Source organism: Saimiri boliviensis, chromosome 18, assembly GCF_048565385.1.
Source record: "Saimiri boliviensis isolate mSaiBol1 chromosome 18, mSaiBol1.pri, whole genome shotgun sequence".
NCBI lineage: Eukaryota > Metazoa > Chordata > Mammalia > Primates > Cebidae > Saimiri > Saimiri boliviensis.
Window position 1 is genome coordinate 33,089,229 of NC_133466.1, and position 16,502 is coordinate 33,105,730.

At 34.8% G+C, this 16,502-nt stretch overlaps 1 long non-coding RNA gene across 3 annotated transcripts in view; it reads left to right on the forward strand.

The window, feature by feature from the left end:
- Nucleotides 1-16,144, forward strand: part of LOC141581958 (uncharacterized) — a 413,739-nt gene extending 397,595 nt beyond the window's left edge. For 2 of the 3 annotated variants that reach the window (XR_012514783.1, XR_012514781.1), the window contains 2 exons: nt 2,178-2,280; nt 10,596-16,144. This is a non-coding gene — a long non-coding RNA (uncharacterized LOC141581958). The remainder of the gene's footprint in view (nt 1-2,177; nt 2,281-10,595) is intronic. The other variant, XR_012514782.1, reaches the window with a different exon arrangement.
- The last annotated feature ends 358 nt before the right edge of the window (nt 16,145-16,502 follow it).

The following is a 16,502-nucleotide window of genomic DNA, read 5'->3' on the forward strand; positions in this document are numbered from 1 at the left end:
AGGAAACAGAACTGTTAGACTGGCCTCTAAAGCTACTATATCAGAATCACTTAATGTTGACATACATTTAATTAAAAATATATTTTTAAATCGCATTTACTTTGGAATTTAAAAATTTATGTTTTCTTAGGGCATTAAAGAAAATGATTATAATTTAAAGCTTCTGTTTTTTCCCTATCATTATGGTTTACATATTGGGAGGATTTGGAGTGATGTTATTTCAGCTTCACTTTTACAGTTAGTTGCAATGTACCATTTGGTTTCTTCATGGCTTTTTATTTTATAGATATTCAAGTAGAAATTACTATGCTTTTCATTATAAGGTGGTTTATTTATTGCTAACTCAAAATATATGAACTCTCACAAATTTTAAAATTTTGTGATTGGGATAAATACAAATTGATTTAATATTTTTTTCTCTTGATAATAATAGAACTGTATACATTACCCCATCCTTATCCCAGTAAGAAAAATAGTTTCAAACATACTGTGCAACTTGGATAAGCATATATAATATGGCAATTAAAATATGACTCCATTCTCCCATTACCTCATATATTCACTGGAAGTGAGGTAGCATATAAATCTGAAGCAGCGATTTACAGAATAGAAACCTAGTGATCAAAAGGAGTTTGTGTAGTTTCTTAAAGTATGTTATTTATTCGTGACGCATAGCTTAGATAGTGACAGAATTTAGTATAGTGCATATGTCTGTTACTTCATTCTATTTGTGTTAGCAAAGATTTTATTGTTTTTGTTTTTTTTCCCTTACTTCAAATTTGCTCAAGGACACAGAATGTGAGGACATTTAGTATTCAGGTGCAGTGTACTCTGTTCTGTTAATTCTTTTTATGTGGAGAAGCTGGAATGTGAAAAGGTTGTTAAACGAGGAAACAAACTCAAATGGTTATTTCTTGTTTTAGTCTAAGTCCATTATAATACAGTGCCAATAAACATGGTGGCTAAGATAATATGAGTGTGAGCCACTTTGTGTCCGATATTCACTAAGACCTCAATTCTGATTTACATTAAATAAAAAGGTATTTACAAAGCACAAAACAAAAGATGTAATTTAATAAATGTGCAACTTTTATTCTTCTGTTCTAACCACATTCTTTGCAGTGAGCTTTGCTTGGGTTTAAGCTTTTACCTTGGACTGAGATCAGTTAGAAGAAATTGGATTCTAAGGCCTGAGAACTACTTACTGAAAAATCGGTAAACTGAAGGGAAGGAGAAAGACAAACTTCATAATTGAGAAAAATTAAAATCTTCTCTGTAAGTGAGGTTACATATACAAGATTAGACCAGGCAAAAACAACAACTGAAATGAAAATGTGAGTCAACTGCACACAAGACATACTGCAGGACAAATTATGTTTCCAATATAGATGAAATCAATTTCATGCACAATTTATTAGTGCTGTCACGGATGGTCTGTCCTAAGACAAGATCTAGGTGAATTGAGTTATTTACCTACAGCAGTAGCAAGTGGTCTTTTAGAACAGTGTTTTTTGAACTTCTTCGTTCCCTAGGGTGCTTGTTAAAAAAAAAAAATACAGATTGCTTTGCCTTACCTGAGAGCTACTGATTCAGAATTTTCTCTACAGGAACTTGGAAATCTATACTCATTATCAGTTAAGTTACCAAAACATTACCTCAGAGAGAGGTCATATATGAACCAGGAGAACCTAGTCAACTGTGTTTGTGTGGTGTGTGTGTGTGTTTACTTTACAGAAAGTAATTTTTTTTTTTTTTTTTTTTTTTTTGAGACGTAGTTTTGCTCTGTTGCCCAGACTGGAGTGCAGTGGTGCAATACTGGCTCATTGCAACGTCCGTTTCCCAGTTCAAGTGATCATCCCTCCTCAGGCTCCCAAGTAGCTAGGATTACAGACATGTGCCACCACACCCTGCTAAGTTTTGTATTTTCCCATGTTAGCCAGGTTGGTCTCGAACCCCTGACCTCAAGTGATCAGGCCTCAACCTCACAAAGTACTGGAATTACAGATGTGAGCCATTACACCCAGCCTAAAAATTTAATTTTTAAGATTATATTTCCCTAAAAATGCAACCGCCTGAATAGAGAGATCTAGTTAATATTCAGTTGATTTCATTGTTTTCCTGTTAGGTATAATTATGACTCCAACCTTTTATTTTTATTTTATTTATTTATTTGTCAGGAAAACGCTTATTTTGGAGTGAAACCAGGGCCTTCTCATGAGGTAAACAGAGTGTGTTACAGCCTCAATAGACTAAGCAAGCTCTAAATTTTATCTTCCTATGGTAAGTAGAACGTGATAATTTAAAATATGCTCTTTATTTATCTCCATGTAACCAACATGAAGAAAATTTCACATCTGATTTTTTGTTAGTACGTAGAATAGAAAGTTGTTTAAAGCAACAACAAAAACCAACCAGACCATTTTAAATCAATAAATTTAGAATGTGTTCTTACAGCTGAAACTTTATAAAGAGAATTTGAACTTTTATATATTTAAGAATCACATCAACACATTTCCCTTTGAAATTAGAGCATTTTGCATAGGTAGCTTGTCTGGGAACTTTTGATTTCTCAAAGAAGTTTCTCTTTACAGCAAGGTATCTATTTTTCCAGTAGGAATATGGGTTCAAAGAGATTCGGCAACTTGCTTGGAGGCACGCATCAGTCACCGGAAAAGTCAGAAATAAGTGAAGAATTCCTCACTGACCACCCAGCGTCTTGTGGAAGTGCATTCGCTGCTCATGCACTTTCTGAGACAACTTAGCCCTCAGGAATTCCACATTTCTTGTGTTGTTGTCCAGAGTAGCCTTCCTTTCAGCATTGCAAGTGTCAAAATTGTTTTTGACAATGATTAGGCAAAATAAGTGCTTTTTTGCTTTACATTTTAATCTTTGTGGAGCCTTTCCACAGGAGCCAACGTGAGGGGCAGATGCTCCATAGCACACACCTCACCTTTCCCTCCTGTGAGCACCTGCTTCCTGCCTCAGCACTTGGATCCGCCTCGCACTCCAGCTGCGTCCTCGATTCCGGGCCCCGTGGCTCCCTCGGTCACGGCACAAGTGCTGTGTGAGCAGCGACCCTGGTGGCCTCCCTGTCATCGTCCAGCTGCCTTTAGCCTGAGCACTGACTTCAACAGATTCCCCTCACCTTTCCACTATCAGCCTGATGCCAGACTTCACAACTTCCCTTGTCCATTCTGTTAGTCTCCTGCTTCCCCTGCGAGGAACTTAGCAGATTCTCGCACAGGCCGGTCTGTACACCCACGCCTCACAGCTGAACTGTGCAGGGAGGCAGGGCTGTCCCCATCCTTGGAACTGCCCACTCTCATCTCTGAGGAGAAACACCATTCTCCTCCCCAGAGGAGAAAGTCAAGTGTAGAGTGCTTCTTCAAGATACAGTTGACAGCGGTGCTCAACTAAGTCTCAAATTAATTTGAATTTGTTGAAAATAAGCATCATCACACTGAAGTCTGATGCAAGGGGTATCACCCGGCAAGCTTACAAGCCAAACATAATGAGATAGGTAGCATAATTACAGTAGAAAAAAAATGCCAAAATATGAATGAAAATCCAGCCAGAGTCCTGGATCCCTAATCTTTTTTGACGTTATCAATATTTCAGCCCTCTGGAAGTCTGTCTTTGCTCATCTGGGTCTTGAATATCTTATTAATAAAATGTAAATTGCAAAATTTAACCTGTCTAAGGACCAGGGTTTGGACATGTATACTTTTAAAATAAATACATTTAATCATAAAAATAAAATTAAAAATTTAACATTTTAAAAAATTTGACACTTAAACTTTGTTAAAAAGATAACATTTTATGTTTGTTAGTAACAGAAACAACAATATTTTGAAAAAATATAAAATAAGAAGCAAATATCATAATAAGACTGCTGGCATTTTAAAGTATTTCTTTTTTTTTACTTTTTTTTCCCTGAAATGGAATCTCGCTCTGTCACCAGGCTGGAATGCAGTGGATTTCGACTCACTGCAACCTCTGCCTCCTGGGTTCAAGTAATTCTCCTGCCTCAGCCTCCCAAGCAGCTGGAACTACAAGGGCATGCCACCAGGTCAAGCTAATTTTTGTATTTTTAGTAGAGATGGGGTTTCACCATGTTGGCAAGGATTGTCTCGATCTCTTGACCTCATCATCCTCCTGCCTCGGCCTCCCAAAGTGCTGGGATTACAGGCATGAGCCATGGTGTCTGGTCAAGTATTTCTTTTTATGGGTACACAAACATATATTTATTCTTTTTCTTTCCTTCTCTTTATCTTTCTTTCCCTTTCACACATACAAAATTGTATATTTTTAATTTTTCACTTTTTTTTCAAACTATATAATTTATATTATAATATAAATTAAATTTTATTATAAGAATAGTTTTATGTTTTCAGTCTTTATAGTAGTTTTAAATGTTTATATTGTACTCTATAATTCTCTCCTCCTTTGATTCAAACATTTTTTGCAAGTAAAATTATAATGACAGACATTTATTAAGTATTTATCATGTCAAAATTATTTTCCGTACGTAGATGCTTCTGAACTTACAATGGTTTTAAATCTCAATAAAACTAAAGTAGGAAAATTGTAAGTTTAACCGTGGTAAGTCAGGGATAGTCTTGAAGTATTTTATTTGATGAACATTTAAATTACTTAAATCTTTTTTCATTTCCAAAAGTTTTGAAGTAAAATAGCTTTCAAACAATATCAAATAACAAGATGAAAATCATGCCCGAGAACACCAGAGTAATAAAAATAAGCAGAGAAGCAAAAATTATGAAATGCATGCTGTTAAGTTTTTATATATTCATTAGAGATGTGCATCAAATTATATTTTGGATTTTTAACAGCCAAATTGGGGAAAAGGGGTGTTGGCTAGCATAAAGGTATAACTATTTACATATTCCAGTGTTATGAAATAAAATCAAACCCATTCCCTGAAAATGCAGCTGGTTTGATATAGAGATCTCAGGCAATAAAGATGTTAAATAATATATTTTTATTATAATGTTTAAATTTCAATAATATGTACATATTTACAATTCTTGATATGTATTACCATATTTTCCCCCAAAGCCAGCATTGGCATTGTCACATAAACTTTTCAGTGCAATAAGTGGAAATAGCTCCTCTTTTATTAATTTATTTAATTAATTCCTATTTCTTTGTTGGTAGCAAGACTCAACATGTTTTCTTTTGGGTTACCTCTTGTTGGATTTGCTGGTTTATGAATTGCTCAATGTCTTCTGTATGTAAGATTTTTCATGGAGGGTCTTACATGGGAAAATTTGGCCCATGGTGCTCTGGCATAGTCTATACAGGTAAATATTTCGAAGTTGGTTAAGGTCCAGCTTTTCCACAACTGAGGGATTTATGTCTAATTGCAACATTATTGATTATGGCAGAAGCTAGTCCTCTTTTGTGTGTACATTTTTAACAGAAATGTTATTCTGAATTATCATGCTTTTTGTTTTTAATATATTTAAAGTTGCAAAGAAAGCCAGCAGCAGGTAATAGGGTGACAGGGCATTTTGTCATTTTGTTTATATAGGCCAGCCTGGCTTACTGTAAGCTTAAAATCTAGAACTACCTTGCACTTTAGATTCAAAATTTTATTAATTATATTTTCAATTACACAGATATACATTTTCATTTGTCCTAGGACCGTCTGTCTTTGCTGTAGCCCACTAGACATAAACTATTATCTAATTCTCTTGATACTTTTTCCTCTTTCCAAACATTTCAGGAACAATATGAGATCTGTGGTTTGAGGACTCATTATATTAATACACTATTCTTATCACCTGCTTCTCTGTGTTATGTTGATTCCAAAATTATTTAAATCATCTGCTAACAAGGGTGGTTTTTAAAATCTAAGTTTTTAATCTTGCATATAATAAACATTAGTTATGCTAACATTATTTTAAAAACAAACCAGCATGTTTTAAAGCACTGCTTTTAATCAGGTTACTTTGTTAGCATGTGGCCTGTATAACCTAGAGCCTTCTCTTAGGACACAGTTTTAAATGTTTTGAAGAAATGCTGGGTGCAGTTCTATCAGAAAGGCAGCCTGTTCATATTCCATCACATCAACTGCATCTGCTCCAGCCACATGCTGTGTGAACTTGGACTGCTGGAGTCAGGGGAAAATCACTATTGCCACATGTTATGATGCTTTCCCTGGTAACACGTGTTTGTAAAAATTTTGCGAGAGCCAAATACAAGATGGTAGTGGCATAAAAAAAGCAAGCACATGAATCTAACTGCAGTCTAGGCCTTAGAAGACTAGTGCCTAATTTCTTCCTACAGAGTTTGATGGATAGGAAGAATGTTGAAAAGCCTGGGGGATAGAACAAAACAACAAAGAAAAGTACTTGAATTCTTTAGTCTGAAGAGGAGGTTGGAAGGTTAAAGACTGTCTTATTAATGGAATTCAAGTTATATAGAAGTTTTGTAATTGAGTCAAAATGAATTAACCTTTTTGAAAGGCAATTTTGATTTCCTTTCCAATGTCTTTAAATAAGAGCAAATGGGGAAATAAAAGAGGAGGAGGGGATGATAGAATATCTTTGAGCATTGACAACTTTCCCTGGGATTTCCTTTTTCTCACCTCATGTTAGTATATACTCAGGACTTAATCTCAGGAATTTTTTTCCTGTTCTTTCTTTTCTGTTTGTCCTTTTACCATTTCTATTCAGAATGAAACATTGACCTGACAAAATTATCCCAGGACCACCCCTGCAAGGAGATATTCAGAGATTGGTACAACTGCCTTCTGATGTTAGAATGAGACAATAAATTAGCTTCTCAGAAATTACCAAGCATGATTTTAATTTGGTCAAAATTGCACAGAGCAGCCATTTCTGGTAGTGATGGCTATTACACATAAGAGTGCTGTTGGAAAATGGAGATAGATGTCCCTCTGCCTAGATCATGGGAGTTAGGTTTTCTGGGTTTAGAGATATTTGAAAAACAATAAATGCTCCAAATGGCTTGCCAAACTTTTCATTTCGATTTCTAGTATAAGCTAAGTATTCATTATCTGAAGTGCTTAGGATAAGAAGTGTTTCAGATTTCAGATTTTTTTTTCGGAGTTTGGAATATTTGCAAATACAAGATGAGATATCTTGGAGACAAAATATAAAATTCCTTTGTGTTTTGTATACACCTTTTATGTATCACCTGAAGATAACTTTATATAAAATTTTAAGTACGTCCTCTACAGGAATAAACTGTGTTATACACCCGAGTTTCGACTGCAAGCTGTCACATGAGGCCAGGTGTAGAATTTTCCATCTGTGGCGCCATGTCAGATTTGTATATTGAAACATTTCTAATTTTTTGTTTTAGGAATGCTCAACCTGTATCCAAACAATATAAACACGTGTCTAAATCCTAGACTATTTTCAGTGTTTGATTCTTTCTGGAAAATATTTGGCTTGCTGTTTTTAGTTTAAAATAGAATCTGAGGGTCATTACTGTAATTAAGATTATGTTTTGGATAATCAAAATATGCTTAAAAAGTAATAGAGTTTTTTTTTTCATTTTAGAAAATGCAAGGCTAACCTTTAATTTTCTTAGTTGTCATGGTAAATCAAATTTAACTACAGCTTAAATTTGTATTGGTAGTCAGTAGTAGGTGATCATTCAGCAATCCGTATTTGAAGTAGACCAAATTTCAGTTTAATCATGTAATAGTAAATTTTTTTTAATGTTTTTGATGTCTACTCAGAAATCTATCCACTGTTTACTATTGACACCCCAAAGACCATTGTGATGTTGAGTTTTATGTGTTACCTTGACTGGGCCAGGGTATGCTCAGATATCTTGTTATACATTATTTTGGGTATGTTTGTGAGGGTGTCTCCAGGAGAGATTAGCTTTGAATTGGTAAACTGTTAAAGCAAATTTTCCTCTCTGATGTTGCTGGGCATCTTCCAACCCACTGAGGACCAGAATGAAACAAAGCTGAATTTTCTCTCTCTGCCTAGCTGCTTGAGTTGTAGCATTGGTCTTTTCTTAAACTGGGACTTCAGTATTCGTACTACTGGTTCTTAGGCCTTTAGGCTTAGACTACAGTTTATACCATTATCTTTCAGAGTCTCCAAATTATAGATGACAGACTACAGAACTTCCCAGTCCCCATAATTATGCAATCAATTATTAAAACTTTTTATAATTATTTTATTCGCTTTTTTTTTGTAGAGGTGGGGTCTTGCCATATTGCCCTGGCTGGTCTCAAACTCCCAGACTCAAGTGTTATCTTCCTACATTGGCCTCCAAAAGTGCTGGGATTATAGGTGTCAGTCACCATAGCCAATGGTCAATTTCTTGTAGTAAATATCTATCAATCCAATCAATCAATCAATCAATGTATCATCTATCTATCTATCTATTATCTATCTATCATCTATCTATAGAAGCTAATATTAGTGCTGAGAATCTGACTAATACAACAATTATAAAAATCTGTTTGTCAGGAAAAACTTAAAAGATATATGGCAGTGAGTGAAAATGTCTCTCCACAGAGTCTTAGCATGGTTTCAGAATGAGAAATAAGGAAAAGTTATTTATAGAGTTTGAAAGTCTGGTCTGGGTGATCTTAAGGCAGGCCTTGGAAGGTTGAGACCTTATAGGAGTTTGTCAAAGTTTAGGACATAATAGCTTTGGATATGCAGATAGCAAAGATGAGGGTCTCCAAGAGAATCTGGATGAACAAGCTGTTAATCTGGATAAGGAAACTCATTAGTTAATACAGTCCTGTGTTGTAGTAGCGGATGTTTTACGGAACAAGAAGCTAAGTTATTTTGCTTGATCCCAGCATTGTGTAACACAGGGACAAGAAAGTATGCCTGGCACAAGCATTAGCATGGGGTAGGGAATTATGTTAGTTTAAATTTCTTGATTTTATATTGGATCTCTCAAATCATTAATTATATAATAGAGGACTAAAATTCTGAATTGTCATTTATTAAAAACAGTTGAATGTGCAATTGTAAGATCTCTCATTTTTCTCCTATGATAAAGGAGTAGATTAGTTCCTATTTTCATATATAACTTACTTAATATTAGTGATTCTATTGATGTTTCCAGCTAATATGATATTTTAAATCATAGTATAAGATTTTAATAAATGAATTCCTTATCTAATTGTGCTGAAACCAAATGTCAAACCTCTTTGAAGTCTTCACATACTGAGTTAATTTTAAAGAGTATTCATTAAAACCTTGATTTAAAATTGTGTAAGTGCTGATGGAAAAAGAAATAAAGTTTATGGAAAAATCATTTCTTAATAAAATAATATAATTTTCATATGTTACCAGAAAGAAGATTTAAAATAAAACTGAAAGTCTAAAATAGTGACCTATTAATAGAAATAATATTTTGTATGAAATATCACTGACCACAAATATCTTGAATTAATATTAAAAATTTTAATAGTGAAAGAAAAAATATCCTTAAATGTTTGTTCAATGGAAAAAATAAATGGACGATTTTATAGAGATGTAGCTATTATAATTACATTCATGCAAATGTTTGAATTATGTAAAATTGTATATGGAATAACTCAAGTGTAATGAAACCAGCAAATCAGATTTGCTGAATATATAATTTTGTGGCAGACATTATCAATTACCTGCCAAATATCTAGTTTATTCCATTTTACTTGCACTGATGTTTGAAAGGGAGAAATACCCACCTAAACGCAATCCTGTCCCAAATTTCTTTAAGATACAGGTGGCCAAATGTTTTTCTGCTATGGATTTCTGGGAAACTTTTGTTTTATGGACTTAAGAACTGTTATATCCTTTTTGATGTCTCCTCCTTCTTTCTGGGCGGACTATAGGGAACAGCTACGTTGCCAATATGAGGTTACCATGAAGATACAGCTGTAATGTAAGAATGGAGCAGTAGGAAAAAGAAAAGTCAAGGTCCCTGGAGATACTATAGCAGCCGCGGTCTGCGTGTCTCTGTATTGCTTATTGTGCTAAAACAGAATAAAAAATAGTAAAAAAAAAAAAAAATTAAAAAAGGAAACATTAGGAAAACAACACCTTCTCTTTAATTGAGCCCCTGTAATCAGTTTTTACTACATGCTGCAGAACACAATTCTCAACTGCTACAGATCTCAATTCTGCTAAAAATGAAATAAATAAGTGAAAGAAAGCAAACCAAATATAATTATAGTAATTTATGCATGTCATAGTTGTTGATCATTTTAAAACTGCTAATCTGTCTGTACTACAAATTAAAAATTTGTAAACTGTGCAGTGATTGTGTTTATTTTATCATCGGAAAGAGGAAAAATTGTATTTTTATATATTGAAAGTAAAAATACCTTTTAAAAGAGATTTATAGAATCACAAGGTTAATATGCCTATATACTTTCATGACATATGTGCCAGACATGCACATAAAAGACATAAAAGAAATAAAGAATGCTAATGTTTATATGCAGAAGAAAAGTTTATTAGGACACTAATACGTCTTTTGGACATAGTAGGAGTCTGCACAAACAGTCTAACAACTGTATGAATAAAGAATTTTCAACAAATTCAAGCAGAAAAGCTATGATGTTTCTGTTTCTTTCACAGGTTATTTAAAAACTTCAATTCAATATAGAGACTTACAGCACATTGTATTTAGCAACAACCATGGAAAATTAGTAAGTGCTCCTAAGTGTACGTGAGTGTGTTGGCAAGTGTATTAGTCCATTCTCACACCTGAGACTGGCTAGTTTATAAACAAAATAATCTTAATTGATTACAGTTTTGCAGTACGTACAGGAGGCATGGCTGGGGAGGCCTCAGGAAATTTCCATCATGGCAAAAGACAAAGAAGGAAAGCAAGCACATCTTCACGTGCTACCGGAGAGAGAGCGCAAGGGGAGATGCCGCATGGTTTTAAACAACCAGATCTCATGAGAACTCAATCATGAAACAACACTAGGGGGGTGGTGCTAAATTATTAGAAACCACCCCCATGATATGATTACCTCCCATCAGGTTTCACCTCCCCTCCGACATTGGAAATTACAGTTCAATGTGGGGTTTGGGTGAGGACACACCACCAAACCATATCAGCAAGGTGAAGAGAAAGGGCAGTTGTTATATTGATCAGCCATTTATGATCAGAAATTATTCACAAAATCATTAAAAACATTAGAGGTTGTTCTTTTAAAAGTGTTCTTTCTTTAGTTCATGAGTCATCTCTCATAGTGTTAATATTTATGAAACAAAACATGTTTTGGTTTCTGTTATGAAGTGACAATTTAAATAAGAGATTCTGTAAGTTATCCCAACCATTCTGGTGAAGATTTTTTAATTTTCATTTCTGCCTTTTTTTTTCAATCCCCTGTGATAATTTGGTAGCAAGATAAATAAATGGATGTTATGGCTTTAATGTGGTTTTGAATGTCAAAGACGTTTGAGGACATTACATGGTTCTAAAGTGTAAGATATTCAAAATTGAGGTAAGTGAAAGTCATCTAAGAAACTTTTTATGAAAATTTATTTATTTTTTGTTTTGTAGATCATTCACCAAGAGTGGCTGGACCTCTGTGGATATCCTATCACTTCATTAGCATTGCAGGAGGTTAAACAATCAAACTGAGATCACTTTCTACAAGTGTTCACTGCAGTTATAGAGACCAGATCAATAGGAAACCAATATTTTATATAAATGTTAGAGCTAGAAGACTGCTCACTATCCACTCATTCCATTCCCTTTATTATACAGATGAGGAAACTAAACAGCTCCAAACGAACTGAAGTGCTCTAATTCTCCCCAACATTTCAATATCTATCTATTTTTTACCTTGGGGCCTGAACACATTTTCATTTGCTAGGACACATCCTGACTTGCTTGAATAACTCTAACCTTAACATCTTCTTCCAGGATTTCCCTGCACCCAACAAATCTGGATGAGTCCTTCTTCATTCTCCCAGGGAAACCTGTACATCATTTCTTGGGTCAGTTACCATGCTGAGTCATAACTATTATTTTACATTTATTTTTGACACTCTAATTGTAAACTAATTGAGAGCGAGCAAGAACTAAGTCTTCTTTTGTTCATCATGGCTCCAGTATACAGCAAAATAGTGATCAAAAATGTTTATATGTTGAATGAATGACATGATGAAATTTAACAATCAAATGTGTAATTTAGTAAACAATGTTTGTAAAACATACAAATACCTACATATAAAAGTGAAACATGTATTTCTGTTTAGGGATTATTAAAGTATAGTTGAGAAAAAAAACCAAAATATTTTTAATTTAGAAAAATATTCTGACTATTTCTTTTGTTTGAAAGTATCCAGGAAAACAATATCTTAATTTTGTTCAAAAGTATAAATTTAAGTTTCCCAAGAAATTTTGCAGTTCTATGTGATAACAATGCTTTGCCTGGAAATAATAATGAATAAATTATTGCATTCACACAATTAAATTCTAAGCTGCAATGGAGATAAATGAACTATACCTACATACAATAATATAGATGAATCTCATAAAAATGATGTTGATTGAGAAAAGCAAGAAAATAAAAAGTATATATTTATGATTGCACTTACAATATTCTTCAAAAATAAATGGACAAAAGTTATCTGTGATGTTGGAAATCGGCTTAGTAGTTTGCCTTTGTGGGAGTAGTGATGGGTCAAGATAACAAGGTGTTTCTGTGGTGCTGATCCCGATCAGCTTCTTATAGGTTCTGGTTTTATAGTTCTTCATTTTAAATACATTTCTTGTGATATATGTGATAATTTGTTTACTATCTTCTGTATATTTTATTTTGAATAAAATTACATACACATGCCCTCATTCCCCTAAAACTCAAATTTAAGGACCCAGGCCATGGTACTGACCAATGAAATATGAGTTATAATTTACATACACACATAGGCATTGGCTTATACTTACTGGTGGGGATCCACAAATAAATTACTCCGTTTTTCCAGGAACTCAAGACTACGGCACTGTGAATTGGAGTTCCACTTAACACACGTTTTATTGGTTTTTCTACCTACCATACCTCCTTTTCTCTACTTCCTCCTGTGTGTTTTCCTGAATCACTTCCTAAATAGAATAAATATTCCAAAGCCCTTGCCTTAGTGCCCACTTTGTAGGGGCCACAGAGATACTCTTCTAACACAGATTGTCATTTGGGAATTTTTAAAATTATAAATTTGTCTTTCTGTTCCATTTTCCTCTGAATTTCATGGACATAGAGCTTTGCCAGAAGGGTAAATCATAATGCCACCTCTTTTCAGCATTTTTATCATGCTGCTATAGACAGAATGATTAAATACAAGGAGCACTTCCTTCTCACAATATTTTCCACTCCTTGTCCAGGATGAGTGTTTGTAAATAAATTTTTAGTGATTTTCCTCATTGTTAAGATATATTAATATTTCTAGGAACCTGTGTTTAAAATACCAGAGATGATTTATTAATATATTATCAACTGTTATGATTTTAGTCACACACAAATGTCTTCAACCTGACACAAAGCTATTGTGAGGAAAACCTGTCCAATGACAAGTTCACAAGGAAGCCTTCCATTTTTTCTGCCTTCTCCTTTAAACCTGTGTTGGCATCATGCTCATCATGTTTAAAAGCCACAATATTATTTTGCTAGGGCTGCTAAAGATACCACAGACTAGATGGCTTAACCAACATAAATTTCTTTTCTCACAGCTCTGAAGGCTAGAAGTTCAAAAATCAGGTGTCAGCAGGCCTAGTTTCTTCTGAGGCTTCTCTCCTTGGCTTCTGTTGTGTCCTCAGGTGGCGTTTCTTCTGTGCATATAGATTTCAGGTGCCTTGCTGTATATCCTAATATCCACTTCTCATAAGGACAGCAGTCAGGTTGCATTAACGCAACCCCTGAGGGCTTTGCTAACTTAACTGCCTCTGTAAAGGCCCTTTGTCCAACTAGAGTAATATTCTGAGGTAACGGGGGTTAGGACTTCAACATAAAAATTGAGGGGAGACAAAAATCTATCCCGTAAAAACCACTTTGGCTCTCGAAAACACAGTAGTAGAGTCCACTGACAAGAAACAAGGAAGAAAGCTGGCCATTGTGGTGACGCAGCAGGCAGAAACAAGATAGTAGGCTCTGCCCAGGCTAAATGCAAGCAAAGGTGTGGTGATGTACGCGGAGCAGAAATTCTCATCAGCAATGGGTGGTGAGATTTTTCTGGAGTTAGATGCCACTGATGCAGCTCTGGTTTGGCTGCCCAGAAAATGCACCAATTTTGTCGAAGAAGGGCACATGACATTCCCAAGTGTTCATTAGTTTTTTAGTTTGTTATCGCAGAATCTTTAGAGGTCTCCTGGGACTTTGAGTTCTGCATCTACCCCTAACTTGCTTCAGTGTTGTACCTGTCACTTAATCTCTTAATTCTTTTCACTTGTTTCCTCATCTATATTGTGAACTGAGGATAATATTTATCTTAAAAGATTCATGTGTGGTATAGACGAGACAATGCATATAAATTTCCAAACAAATAGCAGGCCTTAATATATGGTCAATCAACCTTTATGTCCTCTGCTCACGTTATGTTTACGTGTCCTGAGAAAATACTTCCTATGCCATGCAAGTTTTGAAATGGTGGAGAAGTCTGAAGCAATAGAAAATTTGGGTGGCCAGGAACATGAGAATACTTAGGAGGTTGGCAAAAGAAAGTATTCAGAAACCTAAGGATAGATAAGCAGAGAATAAATTGAAATTTAAAAATTTTAAATCCCATTCTTGGTTAATGTGTTGTATATGTGAAGGGCATCAGCAGAAATGACATTGTTTACAGAACCTAGTAATAGTAACTAATCGGGCTTCAAAAGATTAATTAAAGAAATACTTGTTCCTCTTCATAGAACACTGGTTTATTCATTGCTCTGTATGCTACCTCAATATTGTATAGTAAACTGGAATGTCAAAAGGAGCATCTTTTTGTGGAGTTCTGCACTTGTTTGTTGATGCTTCTAGTTGCTTACTTTCTGTACTTTTCTAAGCATTTGCCTAATGGATTTGGGATATTGACAGTTGTAGAGCCATGGATTTGAGCTATGCAGTGTAAACACCTAAATGTTTGTTTGTTCTGTGCACACACTAAGAAAGTAAATGTGGATGTCTTTTAAAATCATGAACAACGACAACAGAGAAACTCAGGTTAAAGCAGAGTCTAAATCAGTCTCTAAAATAGCAGAACAAACAGGCACAAAGCTTACTGGTGCTTGGCCATTTTCACATTGACTAAAGTCATGTAATTCCCAAAATATTGCTCCTTCAGTATTGCATGCACTCTAACACATCACCCTTTCCTATCCCAGCAATGCTTTAAACAATATAACAAACTCAATGGTTAAATCTCTGAAAATTTGTTTTTAAACAAGTTTTATTGTTAATTGCCTAAGACCTGCTGATTTACAGTATGCTAAGTAATGTTCAAAAAACGAATGATTTATTTTCTATTTCTTGTTGCTTGTGGCTCATTAAATTAGAGTGTAGGAGAAACTGTGACCTAACAAAGGCACACAAAAAATAGATTGGAAAATTATAAGGAAGAAAGATGTGACGACAACTATAAAAGGCTGGGAAGGATGATAACAAGAACAATATAGATAGGGAAACAGGTGAAAAGAGAGATTATCACACTATTAGGGCTACTTTGTCATAATTCCCAGATTCCCTCAAAGTAAATGGCTTCCGAATAGTGTATGTACGTTTGAGGATGTATTCATGCACAACTGCCTTAATTTCTGCTGGTTCATTTAACCAGGCATATTTATGTGTAGATGATGTTCAAGCTTTGCTCACTTAAAAAAAAGAAACCTTTACATATATCCAGAAACTCACGCCATGTAACACTAATGGCTTTGAAAATAACGTTCATCCACCTCACTGGAATAATCACTGTTCTAGTTACATACAGCAGAAGTTTTGGATAGGGAAAATGTGGTACATATACACCATGGAATATTACGCAGCCATGAAAAACGATGAGTTCACGTCCTTTGTAGGGACATGGATGAACCTGGAAACCATCATTCTCAGCAAACTGACACAAGAGCAGAAAATCAAACACCGTATATTCTCACTCATAGGCGGGTGTTGAACAATGAGAACACATGGACACAGGGAGGGGAGCACTACACACTGGGGTCCGTTGGGGGGAAATGGGGGAGGGGTAGGGGGTGGGGAGGTGGGAAGAGATAGCATGGGGAGAAATGACAGATACAGGTGAGGGGACGGAAGGCAGCAAACCACACTGCCATGTGTGTACCTATGCAACAATCTTGCATGTTCATCACATGTACCCCAAAACCTAAAATGCAATAAAAAAAAAAAAAAAAGAAAGAAAAGAAATCTTCATGGCTTAGCACGATAAATCTATGCCCCACCCCCATGACCCACATCAATATCATCAAAATAAATAAATAAATAAATAAATAATAAAAACCCTACAAATGAATAATGAAAATTCCCATTTAGAAAAGTC